Source organism: Balaenoptera acutorostrata, chromosome 11 (genome assembly GCF_949987535.1).
Source record: "Balaenoptera acutorostrata chromosome 11, mBalAcu1.1, whole genome shotgun sequence".
Taxonomy (NCBI): domain Eukaryota; kingdom Metazoa; phylum Chordata; class Mammalia; order Artiodactyla; family Balaenopteridae; genus Balaenoptera; species Balaenoptera acutorostrata.
In genome coordinates this window covers 49,829,161-49,843,709 of record NC_080074.1, presented here as the reverse complement: position 1 = coordinate 49,843,709, position 14,549 = coordinate 49,829,161, and the positions used below count along the sequence as shown (strand labels likewise).

Here is a 14,549-nt window from a genome sequence, read left to right as displayed (position 1 = left end):
ATCATTTCACCAGAAATGGGACTAGAAATCTGAACGTTGTCCTTTTCCTGCCTTCCTTCCTTACATCCAGTCCATCAGCAAGTCCCCTTGCACCTATGTTCAAAATATATGCTCAATCCAGTAACCTTGCACTATCTCCAGACTCAGCTCTCAGCCCAGGACACCAGCATCTCTTCCCTAGACTTTTGTAAGAGCCTCCCAATTGGTCTCTCTGCATCCACACTGCCTGCCTACAATCCGTTCTCCATACAGCAACCAATGATCATTTAAAAATAATAAATCAGATCAAAGGCAAGAAATCCATAACCAAAATATTAAAAGTTACCCAGGAATGATGAGATTACGGACTGTTATTTTCTCTGCTACTCTGTTATTTGTCAAATTTCCAATGATAAACACATTTCACTTTTACCAGCAAGAAATCAAAATGTTGTTTTGAAAAGCCAAAATCATTACAGAGTTCAGCCTGAAATATTAGTATTTATCTCCCATGAATCAGTTCTGGCAGACTAGCACCAAACAAGCTATAGGGCGGTAACGAATGCTCAGCTTCCAAATACAGCACAAGGAGCAATGGAGGAATGTCCTAAATCAAGGTAGCTAATACACAGCACTTGTGATGCCACTTGTCCCTCCTGCATGCATAGCAGACATCACTAAATGATTGGCACTGTTGCCAGCTGAGCTTAGGTGCAGCCTTGAAATCCTTCCCAACACAGAGGCAGCCACTACCATTCAGTTAGGACTGACACTTAAGAGGAAACATATTAGTCATCTATAATAAGCATTCTATGTGAAGATTGAGACATTAAATTTTTATGCTCCATTTAAGTGAATATAATGCACTAAACATTTTCAAATTATCTTTACATCTAAAGCTTTATATATTTTCAAAACACCCCATAAGGTGGGTAGGGTAGATATTTTTATGGCCCCAGTGGTTAAAGTCACACAGCAGAGCTCTGGTCTCCTCATGCTTGTCCGTGGTTCCCATAAACCTCTGCAGCCTAAGAGAGGGGTCAGAACCGCACACCAGACACTGACCACAGCAGAGAGGGAGGTGGGGGCCAGGGTAGTATCAAACCCGAGCAAAAATGGACTTCAGGTAATGAGTAATTTGTTACTTAACAACTTCGGAAATAAATAATGGAGAAACAGATGAAGTGCGGTTCACAAATATCAAAACAAAAGCCATCATCCTCTTCAGGGGCAGGGCCTTTGAAAGCCAAACAGTTTGTTGGTTACCATAGCAACCCAACTGGTGTGCTGGCCAGCTACCCATTTGACCTACTCTGAAGTAGTTTTTATTCGGGGCTCCCAAGCCTGCAAAGGACAGATTGCTCAGCTGGCTTTAGTATCTTTTCACACTTCCTTGTCACCTTCTCTGCTGTCATATACAGGTTCAATGACCAAGAAAAATAAAGCGTTCACATGACCGCCACGAAGTAGAGTACAAACTCCTGCTGCTGTTCCATCTGTCGGAAGTAAGCAGCTTATTCCATTGGCCACTAAGCAATTCTGATTGCCATTGGAGATAGTGTGACCCCTGTCCTTGGCAAGCCACTTAATGGAAGTTCCATGGTAGGAAATAAGTGTAGAAAACTCCTATTCCCATAGGAATAGGCGTGGCACTCTAAAATAGCAAAGACTATCAAGGAGATTAATCTTTCTGCAACGTTCAGGACCACATCACAACATTGGTGAGTGGGGAAGTTCATCTTCTCTTCAGTCTCCCGCCGACACACCTCCCATTAACTGCTCCACCTGCCCCCCACCTTCCTAAGGCATCCCCCTGCAGTCTCCTGCAATCACATATCCAGAGGCCGATGCTTTATATTCTTTTCCCACCTCTCTGCCTTTTTACTCTAGTTTGGAATAAAATGTTGTATCTCTTTGAGCAATATGCAAATAAGGGGGGGGGCATTCTCTGGCCAGGGAATTCTGCATTTTTTAGGTGCAGGGACAGAGTGGGGGTAGGGAAAATATAGAGCACTGGGGTTGTATTGTCAGCCCCAACTCCTTTAAACCTTACTTCACCCCTCCCACCCTCCTACCCTAACACCACCGGCTCCTGGAATCCAAAGCTCTGTTTCAGTTAAGGGCAAGAATGTCCTTATCCTGCCCAAGCCACTGCCCCTGCTGCTGGCTGATGAAGTCCTAAGACCTTCAGGTGTGCTGGGTGAGAGTGATTATGCAACAGCTCGCAGTATTGTTGAAAGAATGTGGGCTGAAGTCAGAACACCAGGATCGGAGCACAGTACTGGCCCCTTCCACTTGTTAATTATGTGTATGGACTATGTGTCTAATTTCCTCTGCAGGATAATAATGGCTATAAAGTGTGATGTGCTCATGTGAAATTAATATAGCACCATGGTGGAATACCATCAATGCCAATTATAGATGCTAGAGAAATAAAGTGAGATGAGAAAAACAAAACACGGTTTAGCCAAATAAAAGAAATAATACAGCAGTAAATTGTTTACAGGGTGTGCCTAAGTGCCATGCAACCCAGTAACAACTAGGTATTCTATTAAATATGTGCTGCAAATTTAGTTCAATTACAATAATCAGATTTACACAGGGCCCTTTGCTCACAATCAAAAGAAAAAAAGGATCCCCTCCATCTCCATGGCTGCTCCAGGAAGAGGGGAAATGGCATCTCTAATGTGCCTTATGTTATAGTCTCCCGAGCCTGCCAGCTGCCCAGTGTCCACCGGCACCTTCTGTTTAATGCTACTCACACCCTTTCCAGCTCTGTCGATCCCATGGATTCCCAAGTTTGAGCAAAGGGAAATAGGTCTTTCAGAGATAGCTGACAACATGGCTTCCCTGAGGGGAGCTGACAAATGCTGCCTCGGAATGGCGGGCCTTCCCTAGTGGGAAGGGCAAGGCAAACAAGATCCAAGCAAGTAGGTGGGTGAGAAGGAGGTTGTTTGCACTGACTGAAACAACCAGTGCAAACAGTCAGTGACAGGAAGAGCTGCCAGTGGAACAAGCCAAAAGCTGTGGTCAGTTGCGGGGATTGCTGGAGGGAGAGCACCAAAGCCGCAGGAGTCAGAGGCCAGACGGAAGGTACCCCCCAAAGAAGGCCACCAGATGACAAGCGCTGGGACGCAGTGGGCCTTTTCATCGGCACAGCTCGCAAGCTCTCCCTTGTGGGCGGCCTCTACTGCTCTTGCAGGGCCTGACTTCTCACAGCAAGACTCAACTAGAGCCCAAACAGGTCTGGTATAAATGAACCAAGCTGGGCAAAATTCCACTCCATCAGACCAAAGGGCAGAGTTCAAGGGAAAGCCATGATTCCACGTTCATGTTAAGATCACAAAATATAAAAGATGTTCCCCCAGGTCACCAAATCTGTATCAGATCTACTGTCATCTTAAAAATGGCAGCTCTGGACCCCACTTCAGGAGTGAGGTTTACCCTCTGGGTCAACCACCAGAGGCTGGATATCAAAACATAAGGACATATGTTAGAGGGGAGTGTAGTTTTATGTTTGTTGCCTGGTAATTATTGGGTCCCAAAACAATAGGCTTGGAAGGAGTCTGGTCCTCCACACCCAACAGAGAGAATATGGGTCACAGGGTGAGGACAAATCTGTACAAGAACTCACCATGTGAATTACCCCTATCTCAAACCTCCCCACCACACACAAATATCTTAGCTATACTCTGCTAAAGCAGAGAGGCATATCCCAGTGTCGTGGCAAAGCCAGGCATTTAGTGGCTTCCCATTGCCCTTGGAATGAAATCCAAACCCCCTGACCAGAGCCTACAAGGCCTGGCATGTTAGGGACCCTGCCTGCCAGCTAAATGTCATCATTTGGTGTCGCTAGCCCCCTTGCTCACCCTGACTCAGCCACTCTAGGCTGCTCTCCGTCCCTTTTCCCTGCCTTAGAGCCTCTGCACCTGCTGTTTTCTCCACCTGGACCTCTGACACCACCTGCCTTCACCAGTGGCTCTTTCTCATTCTCAGGCCCCAGTTTCACATATACTAAGAAGTCGTCCAGCAAATACTTAACTGAGAACCTGCAGTGGGGCAGGCTCAGCAGTGAACTGCAAAGCCCCTGCCCTCCTAGAGCTTACATTCGAGTTGGGGGAAACAGATAGTAAACAAATAAACCAGGAAATGGAGTAAAGAAAGCACAGTTAGGGGTTAAGGAGGAAGGAGGGGGAAGGGAGGGAGGTATTATTCTATCTAAAGATCTTTCCAATATTCTCTGTCTCAGCCTTTGTCTGTTTCCTTTATAATGCCCATAACACTGTGTAACTTTTAAGGTATAGGTTTGCTTGTTATTTTTAATCTGTCTTCCCCACTAGAATACAAACTCCATGAAGGCAAGAACTACTGCTGCCTTATTTTCTGTGTATCCCAGCACTTATGGTTGGTGTAGTAGATGCTTGATAAATTTGTTGAATAATTGGATAAAGGAAGGAAGGAAAAAAGGGAGGAAGGGAGGAAAGGAGGTAAAGAGTAGGAACTAGAGGGAAGAGCAAAGGAATCAGACAGCCAGGAAAAAGACAAGGTGAGTGGAAGGTGGTCTCAGTGGATATTGCCCTCAGGTGGACTTTAACTTATTCATGAATGAGGTGTGTGTGTGTGTGTGTGTGTGTGTGTGTGTGTGTGTGTGTGTGTGTGTGTGTTGGAAGGGTGGGAAATGAAGGTAATGAGGGTAGAGGTTGCCCTGGGTCCATTTAAAAGGTTTTGAAATAGAATAAACAGCAAACTTAAAGCTCTCTCACTCTCCTAAGAGGAGGAAGCAGGTGCTCAGAATGATTATACAGCCTAGTGGGGTGAGAACTGGGCAAGTCTGCACTCTGAAGATGGAACTGAGACACTGCCCCCAGAAGAGAGTGAGGAGAGGGACAAATGTCGTCCCTGTGTCCTTGGCACTGCCTTTGGGAGGTATATGTTCTTTGAAAGTTTTTAATGGTTGAAAATGAAGTGACTTTGGTGAGTGTGAATGAAATGAATACTCACATAAATTGCTGGTGGCAATAGGAATTGAAAAATAACACTTTGCCAAGGCAGTTAAGCAACATGTATTAAGAACTTTAAATGCCTAATGACCTTAACATTTTACATTGGATGTTTTAAGGAAATAATTTAAAATATGAAAAGGCTGGGCTTCCCTGGTGGCGCAGTGGTTGAGAATCTGCCTGCTAATGCAGGGGACACGGGTTCGAGCCCTGGTCTGGGAAGATCCCACATGCTGCCGAGCAACTAGGCCCGTGAGCCACAACTACTGAGCCTGCGCATCTGGAGCCTGTGCTCCGCAACGAGAGAGGCCACGATAGTGAGAGGCCCGCGCACCGTGATGAAGAGTGGCCCCCGCTTGCCGCAACTAGAGAAAGCCCTCGCACAGAAACGAAGACCCAACATAGCAATCAATCAATCAATCAATTAAAAAAAAAAGACTCCTCATTTCCTCCTCTTCCCCTTTAAAAAAGAAAAAAAATTGTATCAGAAACTTTGAAATATCTTTCTGTTTCATCTTGATAAAAAAAAATATATATATATGAAAAGGCTTTATGCCCCAAAATAAGCGAAGCTACTTATAGCAAAATTATTAACAAATTGTAGCAGGCAAAACAATCTCGAATGTCCAACAATAGAAGATAAATTAATCAGAGTACATGCACCTGATGGAATAGTATGCAGTCATTAAAAATGAAGTTTATAAAGCCTGAGTAAAATTTAAAATACTTCATAAAATGTTAAGTTAAAAAAAGTAAGATTGGGGCTTCCCTGGTGGCGCAGTGGTTGAGAGTCTGCCTGCCAATGCAGGGGACACGGGTTCGAGCCCTGGTCTGGGAAGATCCCACATGCCGCGGAGCGACTGGGCCCGTGGGCCACAATTGCTGAGCCTGCGCGTCTGGAGCCTGTGCTCCGCAACAAGAGAGGCCGCGATAGTGAGAGGCCCGCGCACCGCGATGAAGAGTGGCCCCCACTTGCCGCAACTGGAGAAAGCCCTCACACAGAAAGGAAGACCCAACACAGCCATAAATTAAAAACAAAAAACAAAAAACAAACAAAAAAAAAACCTTTCCCCAATACTTAAATAAAAATTAAAAAAAAAAAAGTAAGATTAAAATCTTTATATGTCCTCTAACATAAAATTTACATGGTTATGGTAAAAGGAAACACAATATAATTAAAGCAAAGGTTTAAGGGTAAATGTTTCTAAGAGCGTAAACAATGGTTCAATTTAAATTCACTTCAACAAATATCTCTGGAGCTGTATGACATGAACTAGGTGCTGGGCTGTGCATTGAGGATAGAGATGCCCTCACAGAGAAGGGCTAAAATACTGTACGATGAGCCACATGATGGGAGAAATTCTGTGGGTTTTTGAAGTACCCAGGAGGACCTCCAAACTCAGATTTGATAGGGAAAGCGGGGAGGACAGTCAGGGAAGGTGTTTTAGGGGAAACTGGTATCTAAATTCTGAACCGGAGAGAGAAAAGATGAGAAAGATAAACACAGGTAAGGAAACAGAGGAAAAGGACCAAGAAAGGTGGAGAGAATTCCAAGCAGAGCAAACAGCTTGTGAAAAAGACCAGAGGCAGCAGGAGAAGATGCAGCTTGTTTAAAGAACTGAAGGAAATTCCATTTGGCACAAGTGTAACATGATAGGGCTCAGAGGATAGGAAGCTGAAGAGACAAGCAGAGCCAATGCTGTTGAGTAGTTTGGACACTGAGGGCAACAGGAAGCCTTTGAAGTGTTTTAAGGTCTGTGTTTTAGAACGATCTCTCCCTGGCACTGTAACTAGATTGGAGGGAAGGCTGGAGGGAAGGGGGCAGCTTTAAAAGCTGTTTCTAGGGACTTCCCTGGTGGTGCAGTGGTTAAGAATCCACCTGCCAATGCAGGGGACACGGGTTCGAGCCCTGGTCTGGGAAGATCCCACATGCCGTGGAGCAACTAAGCCCGTGCACCACAACTACTGAGCCTGCGCCCCAAAGCCTGCGAGCCACAACTACTGAGCCCACGTGCCACAGCTACTGATGCCTGCGTGCCTAGATCCCATACTCTGCAACAAGAGAAGCCACTGCAATGAAACCCATGCACCACAACAAAGAGTAGCCCCTGCTCACCACAAAAAAAAAAAGGCTGTTTCCATAATCTAGGAGAAAGAGAAGGATGCTTTTGTATTGAGGTAAAAGGATTATGGATAATTTTTCCACCTTTGTATAATATTTTTCTGCCATTTTCAATCTTTAACAAGCATGTGTTATGTTCATAATGAGGAAAATAAGATATTTTAAGGAAGATGAAGTTTATGGTATTCTGCCTGAAAGTCCCTCCGAGCCTTTGGGACTATCTGCTAAGGCCAGGGCCTGTGTCTGTACAAGAATCCACACCCACATGCTGACCCACAATGCCCTGGGTTTGTGTCTCTACTGAGAGGGTGAAATATTCCCTAGTCCCTGGACTCAAGGTATTTTGGGCAGAAGTAATAGCAACTGAGAAAAGAAAGAGATGGCTTTCATCTCATACATAAAACCCAAGTGTTCATTCATTTGTTCACTCACAAGTATTGGGCACCTCTGATGTGCCAGGCATGGTTTGCGGCACTGAGGGTACAGAGCTGAACAAAATGACAGAGTCCTGGTTATACATTCTAGGGGGCAAGACAGATCACCTACAAATACAAATCCAGCTAACTGTGTTCCCTATTTGATAAGGGAAGATCCTTGTGCCCTACTGCTACTCGCTGACAAGAATGGTTTAGGAAACTTTGAGAAATAATTGCAGGTTTGCTGATTTATCAATACATCCATGCCAAATGGGGCACCTGTTCACAGAGACCTATGCTGCCACGGTGTTTGTGACTGAGTTGAGTAAGAGTGTTTTCAGTATCAATTTCATATGTATGGATGGATATTTACAGATGTAACTCATTTCTCCAAGCCTTCCCAGCCACTGGGTACAAATGAGGTTACAATAACAATAACAACTCACATTTTATTAATGTGCTCTCCGGACCACTAAGGAGGGACCTCAGCAATCTTTTCTCCATGCTTATATTTGGAGGCATCCAAGGGAACCTCATGTGTGTTCACAAACAGGCTTTTTATGTTTTTGTATGCCAGCCTCATCAGTGATGTCTGCTACACAAGTGACCATTTGGAGCAGCATGTCACTGTAGGCCTGCATAAGAATTTTGCTTCCCTGCCCAGGGAGCAATTTACAGAGATCCCCAAACAGCAACTGTTGAGGTGGAAAAACTCTCTTCAGAAGAGGAAAAATGTCCCTTTCCCCATCACTATGCAAAGACCCAAGCTGGGTCCATGTTCAGGACTTTGGAAGCACGAGCTTAGGAAATGATTAACAATGTCTGGGTGCACTCTGAGTGGCATTTTCTCACCTGGTCCTGGAAGCAACATTGCTTATGGCCCTTTGTCTCAAAGAGTTCTTTGTAAAAAAATAGCTCCTTTGGCTTCTGCCTGCAGACCCCTCTCCACTGAGCACAAACCTAGTCCACAGGCCGGTCTGGGGAAGCCCTGTGGTGGCCTCCTCCACGCCCTCTTCTCCACGTCAAGCCCCATGCACGAATCCCCCCTCAGGCCAAGCAACTCACCTGGGGCCCTTTGGGGTCACCAGATAGGCCCAGGTGCGGCTAAATCTCAATTCAAGACTGGTAAGATGGAGAAAAATCAATACGAAAAGATCAAGCATGGTTTAGGAGAGTATTAGGGCAGAAAAGTCCATCCCATACCACCAAGAAACGAGGGATTAACAGAGAGGAGAGCAGGCTGGAATCAGTATTATGCCCCTTAGTACACTGCGCATCAGGATGCAAATGTCCCAGCCCAGGTGCAGTACATACCCTCCTTTCTACCTGCCTTGCTGCTGGGCCTGCTACTTCTCACACATGACCTTCTAGTTTAGAAGCCCTGCTACGGAGGACAGAAGGCTTCAGGGAATCAATAAGTGAAGACAGAAGAGATACTGCCAAGAACCATCTCTAAATTTTAATTCTGGGCTGTAATCCAAATTTTCTTTGACTGCAAGCTTTGCCTTGTAGAGGTTGAGTCTTTCAGATAGCAACTTTTGGACCTTACTCAGCACTAGAAGGTCAGTTCAGGAACCCACCATCAGTTCCAATGCCACTGATTGAAGTTAGTTATTTATACAAATAGACCTCAGTCCCCTCCCACCCCAACAAGCCAGAGATCCTGAAAGGAGCTCCCAGAGACAGAAACATTAATCTCAAAGGCCAACTCAAGTGCCACTTCCACCATGAAGCACACCTGGAGCTCCCACCCCAGATACAAACTCCTTATAATCTTTTCTTCTTTCTATAAAGTTCTACAAGACTGTTCTACCTCCCTTCCCCCTGTGGTGCGTGACTTATATGCCCATTTTGTCTACTACAGGCTAAACTCTCTATGACAGATGTCAGGCTTCATCACTGTAGCCCCAGCAGCACCACACAAAGTCCCTCCTGTAACAGACATTTAATAGGTAACTATGGAGCCAAGTAGGTTCCCAGGGGACTACTTTCAAAGGCCATTTTCTTTGGGCCCTAATATGGTAGGCCCCAAGTAGTAGGGAATTCTCACCCAGTCTATTATATTCCTTAGGGACAGACCACAGAGGCTGGGATTCCTTGGCTCAGCATGAGTGCTCCCCAGTCTTTCTGTGACTCCAGCAAAAGTGGTCAAGGATTTTCTGACACTGTCTTTTCTCCAAGTCCCCGCTGGCATGTATTATGGTAGAGTCAGGATGTTTTCCACAAAGGGATAATGACCTACCCAGGGCTGATACCCAGCCAGTCCGAACCTCTATGACATAAAGTCCTATGTCTGTTCTAGTTGGTCAGGGCCTTGTCCCTGGCCTTTCTAACACATCCCTAGGGTCCAGTTTCCCTGAACTCCCTCTGAATGCTCCATTGCTTTTGTATACCCTCTTCCCTCCATCAGGCAGACCCGTATTCATCCTTTGAAGTCCAGCTGAAGAGCCACCTCCTGTGTGGAATCCCTCTGACCTCTCCTCATAGCAGAGTGAACATTCTTTCCTCTACCTTCCCCCAGCCCTCTGCATACACTTGCCTACAGCACTTACTCTAGGCTGAAATTGCTTTTTGTTTCCATCTCCCCCACTTATGTGAGCTTACGTTTCACTCATCTTAGTAGATCCAGCAAAGCACATTGCCTGGCAGGAGAAGGAGCCCCTCAGCAAATGTTTCATGAATGAAAGAATGAGCATGACCTTTGCAAATGTTTTCCAAAAAAGAAAGCAAGGAAATCCCCCAAGGCACTCGAAATTAAAGTTCTTATTGTTTTGTTATCTATATCATGTCTTGCTTTTTCAATTTAAAAATAATAATGGCTAAGATTTATTGAGCACTTGCTAGGTACATTATCATGTTAAAATCCAAAGCAACCATCTGAAGTAGAGATTATTATTACCTTGTTTTACAGTTGAAGAAATGGAAACTGAGAAAGATTAAGAAGGGTATCCAGATCCACATAGTTGGTAAGTGGGCGTCTGTTTGGTTCGAATGCCTGCTTTCTCAGCTACCAGACTTTCCACACAGCCTTTCTAATAGGAATTACAGTATGAGCGTTTTCCTCTCTCTTTAAACTATAATGTGTTTATTATATAAAGGACATGTTTCAACACATGACTCTAGTACCTTGCTACTCAAAGTGTGGTGTGCCGACCTGGTGGCTTGTTAGAAATGCAGATCTGGGGTGGAACCCAAGATCACAAAATCCCTAGTGATGTGTATGTACACTAAAGGTTGAGAAGCACTGGTTTAGATCAGGAGTCCACGAACAACAGCCCATGGGCCAAACCCAGCCCATCCCATTTTTGTACAGCCCATGAACTAAGAATGGTTTTTACATTTTTAAATGGTTGAAAGTTTTTTCAAAATAAGAATACTACTGTATGGTATGTGAAAATCATATGAAATTCACATTTCAATGTCCATAAATAAAGTTTAATTGAAACACATTTTTTGTGACTGGCAGACTTGAGTAGTTATAACAGACTGTATGGCCCGCAAAGATATTTGCTGGTCCTTTACAGACAAAAGTTTGCCAATCCTTCCCAGCTCTATCCCACATTCACTGCCACCAGCTCATAATGGGAGTAGGAAAAAGGGCAGCCGCCACTCGGGAAGACTAAGGAGGAAATAGTATTCCTAGGGAGAGCCAGAGTTCAGCTGAGGCCAGGGGGCTGCAGGAACTGCTGGAAGGGGATTTACCATGGAGTAGAAGTCCAGAGGGAGAGGGAATCGTGCTGAGCATACGGTGTGGTAAGACAGTGGTGGTTAGGAAGAGGAAGCACAGAGCAACGAGAAGACCAGAGTCCAGAACACAGCCAGTGTGGGGAGTGAGCTCCACAAGGGCGCATGGGAAGGCTGGCCAAGGCCAAAGATGAAAGGTCAAGTGGAGTTCTCAGCCTCAAGTTTCCCCAAGGAGCACAAGTGCAGTTGTTTCGAGACTGCTGCAAGTTGAAGGGTCGGGTGTGTCCCAGTTGTTGAAATTGACGGACTTTTCCTGAGGTTTCCAAACTGTGAGGGTGAAAAGGCATTCTCATCCTTAAGAAGAAATTGTAAACTTGATGTCTATAGGGATGAAATTAGCTCTCTGCACCTTTATATTGAGATGGAATCAGCGGCCTAAGTAAGGAGCTTGTTACATATGCAGACTCCCTACCCCACCAGAAAGAGCCTCATTCAGTGGGAATCTGAAGAGAACTACTGCTTCGGTGAATGAAAGAACTCAGGCCTCTGGAAGGAGTCAGCTTGAATAGGTCATGCTTCTGAAAGTGATCATTTATATGAATGAGAGATTGGTTTCTGGTTTCTGATGGCACATAGGACATCAAGAAGAGGCAGCAGCATTAGAATTGATGGGCTCTATCTGCTAACACCAAGAAGCAGGGAAACGGTAGGGGGAAAGCTGCAGGCATCTGGGAAACTCGAGGAAAGGCATTAGCTAGAAGAAGGCCTTGGAGGAGCTTGGGGACTGAAGCTAATGGTTCCAATCCAGAGGACTCCACCAAGTGAGACTCAGATCACACAATGCCAGAGAGCAGATACACCTGCCTCTCCCTATGACATGAGGATCTCAAGTGATACTTGACAGACTAGGCTGCTCCGGGCTCAGGGCTCAGGGTTACCATAGGCAGGTGGCAGATCTAATATGTATTTACGTTGCTTTTCTGAACTTTTAAAAATTTCACCCCTATTCCACTGTTCCCAGGGTCTTTCATGACTGTCCCCTGAATATTTATTTTCTCAGGTGCTAGATGGGGGCTCAGTGCCAATTAAATTATGACACTGGACCCCCAAGGAATCTCTGACACCAGGGTAGATATGCAGGGGCAACTTATTTTTCACAAGTTACAATAATAAAAATGTAAGATAGTGTGACTACAAGGCATCGTCTCATACATCAATAATTCAGTTTCCTAAAAAAGATGGATATGGAGAAAAAGGACAGGATGGGAAATTAGTGCTTTTTAAAATCTGCTTTGGAGCTGCCTTGCAAAAGCAGTCATCTCTATTTTTCTGTGTTTCCGTTCATTGAAGGAAACCATGCTGGAAACCACCACATTTGATGCGCAGCGTGAAACATCTGTCCAAACTGTTCTGGCTTCTCATTGAGACATTGGTTCAGCTTTTGCAGGCAGCACCTTGCTGTCTTGAGACAAAAAACATTCCCAGGCTCCTTAAGCTATTATGTAGGGTTGCTATTACAACTGAGTGTACTTAAACGGACTCTCAGCCCACCCAGGAATATAGGTCTGACCCTTAAGGATAGTAAGTCGGAGTCAGATCCAAGAAAGGCTGACACTCCCTGCCCAGTTATTTTTAAACCCCAGAGGCTGCTTCTGCATATGATATCACTTATGTAACTTCTTTTTGCAAAGACCCCTCTGCTGCCCCAAGCCAGCCTCCACACCCATCCCTCCCCTCCCTGTAGCATCAGCACAATGACACATGTGCTGCTCCACCCTGCTGTGAACTTGCCAGCAGTTTAAGGATGTGCTCATTGAGTAAATAAACATGCAAAAATGAAGCTGGCTTTTGTGCAACCAGCTTTCAGGAGTTACATTTTGCTCCTTTAGGTTTAAAATTTCAGTGCAGTGGGATAAGAAAATTGCCCAAACTCTACTGCAAAGCTGATTAGGAACTTCCATCACTAGAAATAGCATTATGTTACTTTGGGATAAAAGATTTTTTTAATTTATACTGCAGCTTCCATGTAAGAATATGCATATTAATCTAGAACAATCCTACTGGTTTCTGTATACTGGATTTATAAATGTTTGATAAAAAATCATATATTAAAACTTTTAAATAATTTCTAACAATGACCATCCACTCCAAAAATTGAGAACTAACTAATGAGATTTTGCTTCAAAGAACCTGGCCTATTACATATGACATTAGATAGTCATCTATTTAAAAAGCTGCAAATGTCAATGAAAGAACAAAGCTGTCAAATGCTAGGAGCATTTCATTAAGAAAACAGCCTGAAACACTGATGGGATTTTGATGAAGCTGGGGACTCAGACAAGCTTTACCTGCCAGTGAGACAGCTATTGATACTGTTTTTGTTACCAAAATGCCAAAAGAGCAGAAAACAGCAATATGCTAACCTGAATTGAAATTTTTCCTTTTCTACATTTCTACTGGCCCAGTCCTATTGTAAATAAAACCTTTATCTAACTAAATTAGCATCAACTTCAATGGAAAATTGTGACATCAGTACTATAGTTAATTTGACGCCCACGGCCAGGCTAAGAGAGGAATAGAATGGATAATCAGCACGTATAGTAATTTAAAAGGGTCATTTTAGCGATTTCTTTTAATCTTGTCTACAGCTAAGTGTTTCAGGTAGGGATGCTTTTAGCTGTAGGTAACTGAACATCCAAATAACAATAGTATAAAAAATAGAGTGTTCCAGTTGCTGGATCCCGCCCCAAATTTAGTGGCTTAACATTTATTTTGCTTATGAATCTGCAATTTGGGAAGGGCTTGGGCGGGGGCAGGGGGCGCAGGGAGAGGGTTGTTTGCTCTCCTTGGCATCAGCCAGGGAAGCTTGAAGACTGGGGGCTGGAATCCTTTGAAGCCTGGTTCACTCACATGTTTGTCAATTCTTGATGGAAAGGCAGACCTGGAGGCTGGGGCAGCTGGGGCTCCTCGGGCATCTCGATCACTATGTGGTTTCTCCCGCATGGCAGCTTCAGTGTAGACTGACTTCTGACATGTCAACCCAAGGCTCCCAAGCTGCATAAGAGAGAGAGGGATTGATAACAAAGCAGAAACTGTATCACCTTTTATGACTTGGGGAGTCATGCATTATTACTCCTACTGCATTCTGTTTATTGGAAGCAAGTCATTAAGGCTGGCCTGTATTCAAGAGAAGAGGAATTAGACTACATCTTTTGATAGGAGGAGTGTCAAGGAGTTTGTAGGTATGTCTTAAAACCGCCATGAAAGGATTTGGTTTTCCTATATGATGTCTATAGGGAAGCAGTTTTGTATAATGTGGGCCTCCTTGATATAATAAAAACCAAGGTT

General features: G+C 44.4%; 1 long non-coding RNA gene across 1 annotated transcript in view; it reads left to right on the top strand.

Moving 5' to 3' along the window:
* The window catches only part of LOC130709273 (uncharacterized), a 110,002-nt gene that overhangs the window by 27,520 nt on the left and 67,933 nt on the right, over positions 1–14,549 (top strand). Inside the window, exon 3 of the long non-coding RNA XR_009009793.1 lies at positions 10,429–10,483. This is a non-coding gene — a long non-coding RNA (uncharacterized LOC130709273). The remainder of the gene's footprint in view (positions 1–10,428; positions 10,484–14,549) is intronic.